The sequence below is a fragment of the Panthera leo genome, chromosome A1 (assembly GCF_018350215.1).
Source record: "Panthera leo isolate Ple1 chromosome A1, P.leo_Ple1_pat1.1, whole genome shotgun sequence".
In the NCBI taxonomy this organism is placed as follows: domain Eukaryota; kingdom Metazoa; phylum Chordata; class Mammalia; order Carnivora; family Felidae; genus Panthera; species Panthera leo.
The window spans coordinates 64,223,351-64,237,327 of NC_056679.1; the positions used below are offsets into that span (position 1 = coordinate 64,223,351).

Here is a 13,977-nt window from a genome sequence, read left to right on the forward strand (position 1 = left end):
AGGTGATCCTGTCACTTCCAGCTGAAATCGTTGAATTGTTATCTTTTCCTATCCCAAAAGTCCAAACTACTTTGCGGACATTATAAATACCTAAATAATCAGCACATTCTGACAGAGTGCTGCCATTATGACCTCAGAAAATTCTTTACTCTGGTTGTACCATGCCCTAGATGTTGAAACTTGGCAGAATTTTCTGAAGCCAAAGCTTATATTCTTTACCTACTCTCACAAATGATAAATTCTTATGAAAGGTCCACAGTATTACTTGGTTTCAACTTCAAAGAATCCTACCTATTTGATAAAAAATTAACTTTAGGAATGATATTGTTAAAAGAGGTTTTAGGTATTTGAAGCTAATAGGTGCTCAGATATTGAATTAATCACTAGTTGTAAAATACTCTATATTGGGTTATGGAAAATAAGGTGTATTTATATATTTTAATATTTTTTATTTCTGTGCATACATATATCAGAGACTATGATCTCTCTTATCAGATATTTCCAGAAACTAATACCTGCTGTGTGTGCTCTACCTTTCTGGAATTAAAGAACCATCTCCCATCTCCTCTGTTCCTTTTCCATTGCAGGATTCAGTTGTCTCTGTCATCAACAAAGGCTGCCCTTCTTCTAGTACTAACGTTCACTCCTAGTGACCACCACTCTGGTTTCATGGCAGGGAGGATACACTGATATTTTTTTATGTATTATGTTGCCCTAACGACAGGTAGAGACATGTTTATCATTCCCACAGCCCAAATGGGATCAGATTGACATTTTTCATTTGAATGTAATGAAATTTGGGACATCGGATAGTACAGTGACACTATATTACCTGTCAACTCTTCCACTTTCCCAGATCCACTTTAGACATTTTTATGTGGCTGCTTCTTTCTCTCACTCTGGGACTGCCTTTAATTAAAGGCAGATGGCTCATCCTCTATACCCATTGACTCCAGTCTCAATATAAAAACACATCCTTGACTTCCCAGGAGAAGAGAATGTTTCTATTGCCCAGTGTTCTCAGTCCTCACCTGATGTCTCAGAATTGACACAGTTCCCAAAATGATACTGCAAATGGCAATTTCTTTTGGAGGAAACTCCTATCCACAAGGCTGTGATTTAGCCTTTTGGCCTCAATAAGACATTCACACACATAACCCATGCATTCATGTATGCATTCATTCATTTATTCAATCAGTATGTATTACACACCAGCTATGAACCAGGCAATGGTAATAATCTAAATGAAAAAAAAAAACTACAAATCTCTACTTTTATTGAACTTATTTTCTATGGATAGGCAATGACATTAAATAAAAATATTTGATGTGACACATCTAGGTATTGACAAGAGGGAATATGATGCAAGATAAGTGGTCCATGATTAATGGAACAGAGTCACTAGTGTCAAAGAGTATAACAATACCTAAATTTAGGTTACTAAGTCCCAAAGGAACAACAACAACAACAACAACAACAACAACAACAAAAACCCCTGCATGTGGGGACTCCAAATAGAATTTTCTCAGGCTTGCTCCAATTCCTTTCATCATCTCTCAGAGGATCCAAAAAACAAACAAACAAACAAACAAACAAAACAAAAGAAAACAAACTAGTGGTCTAATCTCTCCCTTCTTCATTTTCTGTTCTCTGAATCTGGATTCCCCAGGGAGTTGTTTTATAATTATGGAAATGACACACCTGTATGAAGACTCAAGGTTACTTTCACTTGGGGGTTCAGACCTAGTCACTGGTCCTTAATCACTGATTATTACATTTTTAAGACTCCTTATTTAATATTCTTGTTTCACTTTCTTTTGCATCCCTGTAAACCATTTTAAATCTAAAATACCACATCCTTTATATGTGAAAGAACATATAGCAAAGTTATAAATTATCAGAACAGTATGGGGCTTAGGTAGATACCAAGATTCAAGTTAGCTAAGCTGATACTTTCCTCTTTAGAACTAAGTTATTCTGGGAAGTATTAGCATAACCCTTTCTACATGACATTCAAATTTTATGACAAATTTGGAAGTAATTATTACTACTTTATCAAAAAAGATACCTTCTTCACTATAAATGAAATTTTGTGTTTGTCCACTCTTTGTTAATATTTATTGTATCCTAAGAATTTATTTTAAATTTCACTGCAAAATCCATAGGGAAGGAAAAAGGATTTCAATATACATAATTTTGCTTTAAAGATAACTTTTTATAAAATACGGATTATATATAAAATTTAAATTTGACTGTCACTTCTTACTATATGCTCTAAGAACATAGGCATTTGTTTAATAACATTGTGTTAATACCGTAAGTTCATTTGTTTGACATAAAATAGGTAGTGATGTTATCTTGATATGTTATCAAATGTCCTTTCAATACTTTGCTTTTTCCCATATCTTCGCATTCTGTCTTCATTATAATTCCCATCAAAACATATTTATTTACACTAATTGAGTTACTTATTATGAAAAAATTTACTTACACTGTTATGTTTCAACATAGAAAGAAGGAAGCTAGCATGTCATGATGAAACCAGTCGTTATCAATGGCTTTGAGTATTACTGTAAACATTTGTTAGATAAGAAAAGTATCTCAGTAGTAATTTTAAACAGCTGTGCTCTCATTTCTTAGTCTTGTTTTAATGTATGCTTAGTAGAAACACCAATTCCAGAGGCTTAACTATGCGAGATATTTATTTCAAAAGATATCATTGGTAGATTTTCATCAGAAAGAGAAATACATTCTGATGTTGAAGTCCTTGCCTAATAAGAGTTAAAAGACCAGATAGGGCAAAGTAGAAATAATGGACAATTAGGATAGGGAAGAATCTGTTCTTTTTTCTCCTTCCTTCTTCCTCCATCTTCTTTTTTTCCTTCTTATTCCTCTTCCTTCTCCCTTCCTTCTTTCCTCCTTCCTTCTTCCCCTCCTCCTTTACCTCCTTCTCCATTCCTCTCCTCCTCTACCCACCCCACATCTTTTTCATGGTGTATGGAGAATATCTAAGATTGAAGTTGCTTTTCTTACCAATAAAATCTTTCTATGCAAATTAGATTTGCAATGGCAAAACCATGATTGTTAGTTTTCTCTGTAATCTTACTTTCCCTGGTACTACTTGGGTGTTGACACTAAGTGATGAGTGTGGCTTTCCTTGGAATGTAGTTTTGTCCTATGTCATTTTCCTTTCTCATGGCTGGAATAACAGAGACCGGAGAACAGCAACAAAAAACTTGGGCAAGGTAGAGTGCTTGGTGACATGTGAGCACTTGTTTGATGTGCATTCTGCCTCGTAACGACATCTACTAAGGTTGCTTTCTTCATATATAACATCTATGTATGTTTCATAACATTCTTCATTGAGAGATGGAATCATTACAAAATTGTATTGGATAGAAAATGGGAAGTTAGTAAGGTGTGAGAATTCTGGACCCTCTCTACCACAAAACTGTGAATTCAATTAACTTTTAGAGAGCACTTAATATATGGAAAATATAAGAATAGAATGTATTCCCTATACTCAGAAGTTACAAGTAGTAGAGGAAACCAAATATGAACTAGATGTAAAACAGTGTATAATTACATTTCAAAATGAGTTGTGCATTTTGGATGTGAAATAATAAACAGTACAAAATAGAACATAATCAAAGGTACAAATATATGGTATAATAAATAACTGTTAAAGGATGATAGGACAGGGAAATATATCCATGTCCAGAGATTTAAGGACATACTCCATGTTAGTTTTTCAACTGACTATCCAAAGCTACCTATGCCTCCAGTCCTGTTCTCAATCTGTGATTAAATCCTTCTGTTCTGTGCTAGAATCTAAGGCTACAAAGTCAGATAAGATATTGGTAGAGTTCTAGTCGAAATTGCAAAGATTAGAAACCTATTTACATTAAAGTAGTTTCAAAGGGTTGCTATTGAATACTTCTGGGAAACAGCATGAACTCCTATGGCCAGGAATATAGATGGGCCTCATAGAGTGCCAAGGGGGGAAACGGGAAGATAATGAAAACTAGTGGCTACTCTCCTCATCATTCCTACTTGGGTCGTTTGTTTTTCATGTCTGCATTTCTTTTTCCTAACCAATCAATCTTGTCAATTCATCCATGCCCTCTTTGCCAACAGCTTATCTCCTCGCACTGCTTTGGTTTGCCATGATACGGTTTCAGGACTGCCTTTTCATACGTCTTTTCAAGTGCCTACTCATAACTGACTCTGGTTTCTAAGTTTTCTAGATGATATTTTAAAGAGAAGAAATCGAATTTTTATTCACTGGAAAATGGATTGCCTGGATTGGAGTGAGGAGTTCACTTCTTCTCCAGCCAGGCAAACTTGGGTGGGGAGGGTCATATGGCACGTATTGCTGTAGAGAGAGCAGGTTCTGCAGAAGAGCGTGCAGGAAAAGAAAGAAAGTAATCCTGTGTCTGTCTTCAAGTTGCTTATAGGTGTGGAAGGAGAAATTCAGAGAGATGAAATCAGTTTGTCAGGTACACTGAGCTTACTAGCATGTACTGTGCTGGGTGATTTTAGGAAGTATGAGCACTCAGAGCAGAAGAAAATTGTAGTCAAACCATCGTTTCTCCCTGTATATCCTGTATTAATCATACATATGTACACACACACACACACACACACACACACACACACACACACACACATCAGCGCTCTAATCTCCTACAGAACAGCAACAAAAGGGCTTGAGGCAAAGTGGGAGTGAACACATGAAGACAAATGGCAGTTTCTTCTGATAACATGATCATAAAAAACAAAGAGCTTTGTCCTTTACAGCTTTCACACTTAAACGCCACATTTCCTGCCACTTGTGTATTAGAGGTAGAACCGATGACCAAAAGTATGAGTGTATATAGCAAGTGTGAGTACAGTAGAAAGACTCATCTCACTAGGGTGGAGGAATGATAATCATGGTGATTTTAAACAAAATATGTATTAAGGGGAAAGAGGCAAGAAAATTTGCAAAAATATGGTAAGGAGCTGATGTATTTCCTGGGAAATTTCCAGAATGTTTTTTTTATGGATATTAGCTCACCAGGATATTTTTTTGTCTTCTTTAAAAATTTTAATTCCAGTGTAGTTGACATGCAGTGTTACATTGGTTTCAGATGTACAGTACAGTGATTCAATACTTCCATACATCACCCTGTGCTCATCCGACAAGTGTTCCCCTTAATCCCCATGACCCGATTTCACCGGGTCTCCCCAGCCCCTCCCTTCTGGTAACCAACAGTTTGTTCTCTATAGTTGAAAGGCTGTTTTTTGTTCTTGCTCTCTTTTTCATTTGCTCTTTTGTTTCTTAAATGCTACATATGAAAGAAATATGGTATTTGTCTTTTTCTGACTGACTTATTTCTCTTAACATTATCACTAGGATATTTTTTTATTTTTATTTTTTGCTTTGTAATCAGTATATTAAGGAGACATTCATACATTTCAAGAAATGCTTAATTCTGATATCCAGATTTAAGCTTGTGAACATGACTTTTAAATATACAATTAAAGCTATTCATCATAATTTGCTATACTACCAACATTAAATTACAGTTACTTCGGAGCATAAGTTAAATGGTTTAAAGTAAGCCTCACTAGGATATTTATAATTATTATATAGAAAAGAGACTAACATTAAGTGCATTTGAATATCTTTGTGCCAAATGAAGTTCAGTAAGCTGACTTACTATGCATGATCTCTGAGTCTTTTATACACTAGTGTTTATTATTATTCTTTAAGCAAGATAGTACAATATAGTGTTTTTAGTTTAGTTTTAATTTTGTGAGATGGTTTTATTTTTTTTTTAAGTTTATTTATTTACTTTGAGAGAGAGAGCTCCATGCTAGGCATGGAGCCTGATGTATGGCTTGATCCCTTTAACTGTGAGATCACGACCTGAGCTGAAATCAAGAGTCAGATGCTGAACTGAGACACCCAGGTGCCCCCAATATAACATTTTTATTTCCTTTGATCATAGTACCAAACTTTTTATGTCAGATACATTTCCAATGACAAGTTTCCAATGAGAAGATTTTCATGTTAGCATGATTTCTAATGAGAAAAATTTGAAATGTGTTCTCAGGCAGGGAAATTTTTAAATTACAGCATATCTACAAATATAATATGGTGTAATCACTAATATCCTGGTTTGGAAGAATATTTAATGATGTGGAGAAAGTCTCTTGGTATAAAGTTACTTAAAAAAAAGTTTGTGTCTGCATATGTGTGAATATGTGTGTGTGTGTGTGTGTGTGTGTGTGTGTGTGTGTGTGTGTGTAATTTCAGAACTTGGTGTCTATTTATCATAGAAAAATGATTAATGTTGATCTGTAATCAAACATATAAAATTGTAGTATTTTTACCTTTGTTATGCAGGCTAATTTGTGTGAGGGTGTGTGTGTGTGCATAATTCTTTTTAAGTTTTTATCTCTTGGCATTTTCCAGATCTACTTTGTGCCTACTTATCAGAGAAAACATGTAACAAGGTATGTTACGGTTGTTAGCTCTGAAAAGATTTAGGTCTCTCTGTTTTTGACTTACAATTAAGGGTGTTCCAAGAGCTATCACATTTAAAATTCTATCTCCAAAGCAGTCTGAAGAAAGGTATTCATTTACATTATGTTTCAGCAACTTGTGCACAGTCTTTTAAATGCAAATAGCTGAATGCCTATTTCAAAGTTAAAAAATTAAGGCATTTCTCAAGTACTGATTTACAGTAGTGTGTCAGCACAGTATCTATGAAAGAAAATTTATCATGCCAGGGAATAATTGAAATTGTTGTTGAAAGGAGTCTGAAAACAACCTTTTTATCTGAGGCTTAAATAAATACTTTTCATTTTGAAGACAGCTCTAAGTGCCCCATATAGCTCAGGTGATCAGTAAAAGTAGACAACTGACTTCTTCAAGGAGTCTTGATTTTTATGTGATTTGATCAACTCACAGAGTGTAAATTCTACTGCCAAAGCTAAACATATGCACGGGCTTATCTGAATTCTTGTATTCCAGGTATCTGGTAAAATATGTTCATGTCACTAGCTTCTTTCAAGTAGTGTTTATCATCATCTCTCTGATTGCCTAATATAAGTTTACAACCAGTCTCTTAGATGTACTAGTGCATTACGGCTCTCCACAGATATCAGAAACAGCGACATCTTTGGTAATGAATGTCAGAATCATGGCAGCCTATGAGTATATCGTCTATCTCCACACCTCATTGCGAACACACCAAGTGAGGAACTCATTCCAAACTCTGTAGTCAAACAAACCCTAACATACAAAGTTTGCATGAGTTGCACAAGGAAGGTATTTTAGAAGTCCAGACAATTATGAAGACAAAATGTCTCTTATTTAAGAGAATACGGTCTCAGTCGTTTCTTATTTTCCTTAAAGTAATGTGTCCTCTACTGTGAAAATATTTGAAAGCCTAGGATTTTGAGGATGGAAACGACCAGAAAGATGCTAGTCTCAAGGTTTTTCAAATTAAAAAACATGATATTTGTCTAAAATTACACTGGCAGCTTGTGATGTATTTAGAAGTATAACTAAAATATTTCGACTCCCAATCTGGTGCTAATTCCATTATACTAGGCTAGCTAACCAAATAACTTATTTCCCAAATGAGTCTGTTTAGAGCAACCACAGTTTATTGTATTTTAAATTGGATTATCTAGTCTTCTCTCCAGCCTTTCCCATTCCTGCCCTCCTTCCCCTTCCTTCTTTCTTTTTCATTTCCTTCCCCACCCCCAGTCTTCTTTCCCCCCTTCCTCCCTTCCTTCCTTCCTGCCATCTATCCATCCATCTCTCCATCCATCTCTGCCTGCCTCTCTTTCTTCTCTTTCTTCCTACTTACCTATCTTCCTTCCTTCCTTCTTCATTTTCCTCTTTTATACCCTTTTTTGCCCCAATATCTAAGCAACAATGTTACTCAACATTGTTATTTACCGTAGTAAGTACGCCACTTCCTTTACATATGACATTTGTATGACATCTTCTGTATTGTTTTCTCTTGCCCAACCATTGATTTTTGGAAGAATGTATGTCAGAGCTGGTTATTAGTTACTATTCTTTATTTCCTTAGTTCATCTGTGTAAATTTAGTCTTTAGTCAAAGAGGCAAAAACATCAGAAAGAATTAAATGGTTTGAAAGAGATTGACAGTGATATTCTTTGGTGATTTTTCTAGATTATAATAGAAATAAATCTTTTCTCCCAGAGTGCAATTTTAAGGATGTTATATCATCTATTTTAGATTAATTACCATTGATGTTCATATTCATTATGTAATAGTGTATGGATTATTGGGGCCTTGTCACACTCTAGTAGCTGTAGAATAATATTTTGTTGGAACATATTAAACAAAATAAACTCTCCATGATGCTGATATCTATTAATCAATACAAATACAAAAAACATCATCACTAATAATAAGACAGCCTATTTGAAGAAAGCCATTTTAGGCAAAAGTGTTAGGTAGCAGTTTTCTCTTCTTATTTTTTTAAAAGGTTTATTTTGAGAGAGAGAACAAGTGCGAGACAAACAGAGGCAGAGAATCTCAAGCAGGATCCTCACTGCCAGTGCAGAGCCCCACATGGGGCTTGAATTCAGGAACCATGAGATCATGACCTGAGCTGAAATCAAGAGTCAGACCCTGAACCGACTGAGCCACCCAGGTGTCCCTCTCTTTGTCTTGTAACACAAACATAAAAATAGTTATTAAGTATTTCTCCAACTGAATGAAGTATGTGTTAGGATGTTAAATGAGTACAAAAATGAATAAGATAATAGTAGTCTGATAAGTATAATCAAGAATTGTGAATTAAAGATAGCATATAACTTGTTTTACAAAAGAAATATTAGTGTTTGGTGATGGGGTTGTGAAAATTTAAGTTACTTTTTTATCACTGATACTTAGTAATGCTGTTTATAATTGCATTTAAAGTTGATGTAGTATATATTTATGAAATTTGACCCATTTGCAAATACATGGAGTATGTTATTTGGTTGATTTGACTAGCCTGTTTCTGGAAGGGCCAGAGCATTTGCAATGGGACCAGTTCAAAAGTAGTGGATTCGACTGATTAGGAAAAATGGAGGGATGTTTGGTGGAAGAACTTCTTATTTAACAGAAGGTAAAGGAGTGATTACTTATGTCCAGTTAGGTGAAGTTTAGAGGTTGGGAGGCTTACGGGAATGACTTAGAGGGTGGGTGGCTTAGAGGGTGGGTGGCTTAGAGGGAATTCCAACTCATGAAGCTCCCTTCAGACATCATTGAACCAGAATAAGCTGGTTTTAAAACATAGAAGTGGAGACTTACAGAAACACTCGTGGAAACTTTTTGACCCTCATATTAGAAATAATAGATGAAGATTCAAGTAAATAAGGACATATGCATATGGTGCATTGTGGTGTTATTAAAATAATATTTATAGAGTGTATAGGAGAGTATAGAGAAATTCTGAGGTCACAACATTGAATACAAAATAAAATATGATAAAAATAGGTTAGTAACCACAGTATATATTTTTAAAATATTCCTTAAATACCTGTAAGATAGTACAGGAAAATGTAGATGTTGAATCCTTAGTGAGTTACCATGGTGTTTGGCAAGGTGGACATGATGGATGGTTTTGTATCTATTACTTTCTAGTGTTTTTGAAATAATATGTAGCAAATATGTTATTTTTATGGAGAGAATAATAATTTAAAAACCTAAACTTAGATGGAAGAAAATATGCAATTTAAGAAACAAAATCTTCAATGTATTACATTGATATAAAGTTAATGAATTAGTTGTTTGAATATTCTTTTTTGATGGTCTGCCTGTTAAATTCGTTTTGCTCAACTTTATTGGATGTTCTACATCTTTCTTATTTTAGATATGAATTATATTGTTAATATTTCCTAATGGTGCCTTTTCATGAACAATAGTTCTTAATTTTAATGAAGTCTAATTCATTTTCCTTTATGGATAGTGTTTGTGAAGAATGTCCTTGCTCATCCCAAGATCATGAATATATCCTTCCATGCTTTTTTCTCTAAGTTTCTTTATATTTCACACATCTGCCTACAAACCCAGATAAAATTCATTTTTTGGGTCCTGTAAATAAGAGATCAAGGTTCATTTTACATTTTTAAACATATCCAGTTGGTCATATCTGCTTCCAGTCAAATGACTAAATATTTGTAGGTCTGTCTCTGCACTCTATTCTGTTCCACTGACTTGTTTCCCTAAATTTGCACCAAAAACATGTTGTTTTGACTCCTGTCAAATAAATAATAAATCTTTATATCAGATATATAAATTCTGCAACTTTATTACATTTAAAGATTGTCTTCACAATTCTTAGTTAACTTTGTATTTCATAAATGAGAAATTTAATTCAATTTTCCTAACAAAATTAACAAACAAGTAAAAACATCTTCTCTGATTTTGCTTGGGATTGCATTAAATCTGTAGATCAGTGTAGCCAGAATTGACCTGACAGTGTTGAATATTCCAGTTCATGAACAAAGCATCCCTTCAGTTCTTCATGTTCTTCTTAATACTCTCGGGCGGGGGGACAGGAGGGTTATATTTCTACGCTTGGCATGTTATATTTCAATCAAAAGGAGAAAAAGAAAGAAATGGCATAATATATACTAATATTACATAATAGTAGCCAGTAAGAGTAAATATTTATTGAGCATTTACAGTGTGTCTGACCTTGTGTTTCTATTCACTCTCACTATACCATTTCATTTTCACTACAATGTTATAAGTAAATGCTTTGATAATTCCTGTTAAACTGATGTAAATCTGAGATTGGATAAGTTATATGACCTATGGGTATAGATCACACAGCTGGCTTGTGATAGTAACAAGATGAAATCCACCTTTGCCTTATGGGAAAGTCCATGGTCTTAAAACCTACACCATAGTTTCCAGTGAACTCAACCTCTGTACTTTTATAATGCACACTATAACAATGGGTGGATTTTTGCTAATGGTGTTTATTGCCAATTGCATTTATAAAAATAAATAGTCTTTCTGATAAAAAATGTTTGGGAGAGAGAGTATGATGTGTTAGGGGATGCTAAATAAAGTATAAAGTGTTCTAGCCCTGCCTTGCTCAGGTACCAAGAGTCAAGGATGAGCATTTGAACTGCTTTTTTTTTCCTTATTGGGTTTTTTGTGTGTAGCATGGGAACCATAATTGCTAATCTACTTTCATCAGCAACTATTGAGACTATTAAATTATGTGTTTAGGTGAAAATACTTTAATAGCTCTTTAGAGCTATTTTCTTTAGAAAATACATCATTGCTTTGAAAGCCCATTTCTTTAATACATGTTACAAATATATTTGGAATATGTAAAATGTATTTTTTTTGCCCCAGATTCAGTACCTCTTCCATCAATTTATTCTTACTAATTATATAGGAGGGGGGGGGGAAGTAAGGTTTTTGCTGTCTTTGTGTTTCCTATTGAAAAGAGTGACCGTATATCCTGGTTTGCCTTGGACAGTCCAGGTTAATTCTTATTTCCGCAGTATAATGATTAAAAGAACCTACTGTAACTCTAGTCAGGAAAAGGTAAAAAATATATATGGATGTCTTAGCATTAGATAATGGTTTGCCTTTTCTTTTTTTTTTTTTTTTTTTGAACAAAGACTAAAATGTATTTAAATTTGCCTTTTTCAATGTATTTTACTTGAACAACTTCCAAAAAGATGTTAACACTGCTTCCATATATTTTTTAATTGACTTAATCCTCAGTGTTATTTTGCATCCAGGCTGCAATTTATTTTTGTGGCATAAAAATGCAGCTCATAAGTGTATTTAAAGTATTAGATTTATCAATTTCCACATACATATCAAAATATGTACTATTCCTAGTCTGCTGGGGTGTTTTGTTTTGCTTTTTTTTTTCTTTTTTTTAAACCTAGACTGCCAAACTTAAATTTCAAAATGGTAGACAGAAGTACTTTTGATGTAGTGAGCACATATAGAAGTAGACAGGAGAAGACTGCTTGGCCATACTGACTAATGCCACCATCAATTTACCCAAGCTGGATTGGAAGAAAGTTTGCTGGGTCTACTTCAGTTTTTCATAATGTCAAGCTCCCTTGGTAGCCTTGCTTAGTATTCCCATAACCACCTGTCTGGTTGTGGTGTTAAGGGTAAACAAGTGTTTGAAAGGAACTAAAACCTGGGAACAAACTCAGTTTCTTTGCGTCATCACAGAGCCACAGGGACTCTTGGGAAACACAGTAACATTTCATAAAATAGTGGGTTTTTTTTAACATTTTTATAACTATAAAGACCCATTTTTGGGGTTGTCTCATATTTTTATTATTTTTTAAGTTTTTTTTTGGGGGGGGAGAGAACACGTGCATGTGCACATGAGTTGGGGAGGGGAGGAAGGGGAGAGAGAATCCCAAGCAGGCTCTGTGCTGTCACCACAGAATCCAATGTAGGGCTCGATCCCAGGAACTGTGAGATCATGACTTGAGTAGAGATCAAGAGTTGTACGCTTAACCAAATAAGCCACCCAGGCACCCCCCCTTTTTTAAAGTTTATTTATCAGAGAGACAGAGAGAGCGCACACAGGGGAGGGGCAGGAGAGAGGGGAGAGCTGGGGTTGTCTCAGAGAGTTTATCATTATTCAAGGAATATTTAAATTTACCCTCTTGCCGGAATGGAACAGCATAATCTATGTGACAATTTCTTAAGTGATAGGATTTGGGCTTTATTGTTGTTGATTTTGTTATCTTTTTTTTCCCCCCTCAGTTTATATCCATCTCACATCCTAAAGGTGTTAGGGTTTTGGTTTTTCTTTTCCAGCCCATGTGTTGAATAATTCATGGGCTATTTGGTCCTTCCCTCTGTTTGGTTCTCTTGAAGCAGCGCCTCACAAATTGTATGTTTTCCTAGTAATGAAGCAGAATTTGCTTTTTAATCCTTGTTTTTGTCATTTAATGAACATTTAGGAGGAAGGTTACATTCATTGTTTGAACTGAAATCACTAATGTGAAACAGATTTCATTTCCTTATCGTTCAAGCATTAAAAAAATTGTTTTAGGGTGATCTGATCATGAAGTTTTTTATTTATGTGAATGGAGAGGGGAAAGAATATATTTTCTCTTTGAGAGTCTAGAAATTTCTCATTTCAAAGATAGTCTAGCCTGATGATCTTAGGTGTATTTACATCTGGGAGACATAAATTGATGTTAGTGGGTTTTTGTTGTTGTTGTTTTTGGTTTGTTTGTTTTCATTTATTTTTATTTTTTTTTTTAATGAGAAAAGAGCATTTAGATTGAAAGGGAAATGTTAGTGTGAGTAAAACTGAGTTGCAATTTCTTATGGAGAAAAGAAGAGAGGAAGATGGCCAAAAAAAATAATAAACATAATAGAATCAGTCAAGGAAAGTATTAGTTCTAAGTACTTGAGAAGACAATTTAACTCTAAGGAAAGATTTTATGTTTGAATGACATTACTCAGAATCTTCTGCTATTTGGAAAGTGACCCGATGATAAGTCCTGATGTCAGTGCTGACACTTGGGGAATTTTTACCTGCTTATTCCCAGCTGTCTTAGTCACTGGAGGCAGATGTGGAAGGAAGACAGTCCCCTTCAGTGACTAGCTGACATCACCAGAGAAACTCAAGATGAGCTGTCAGGAATCAAATAGCAGAGTTTTAAAGGAATTCTGTTTTTACACATTATGAACTTGCCAACCTTCAGACTGGATAAATTAATCATGCTCTGATAGGGTAGCCCCAGACAGCCAACCTTTGAGCATCTCTTCTTTTCTATAATCGATACAGCAATTTAGCATTTAAACCTGCCTCCAGGCTATAGGGCATAAAAGTCATTGTGAAAATCTTTGTATTCTATTTATAATTCTTTGTTGATAATGTGAAATGATTTTTTGTAAAAAGAAATCCCAAAATAAAAATGCAAATTATTGTTACTGCTATTATT

The 13,977-nt window shown here is 34.6% G+C and overlaps 1 protein-coding gene across 1 annotated transcript in view; it reads left to right on the forward strand.

Moving 5' to 3' along the window:
• Window positions 1-13,977, forward strand: part of GPC5 (glypican 5) — a 1,402,048-nt gene that overhangs the window by 1,037,256 nt on the left and 350,815 nt on the right. The window lies entirely within an intron of this gene.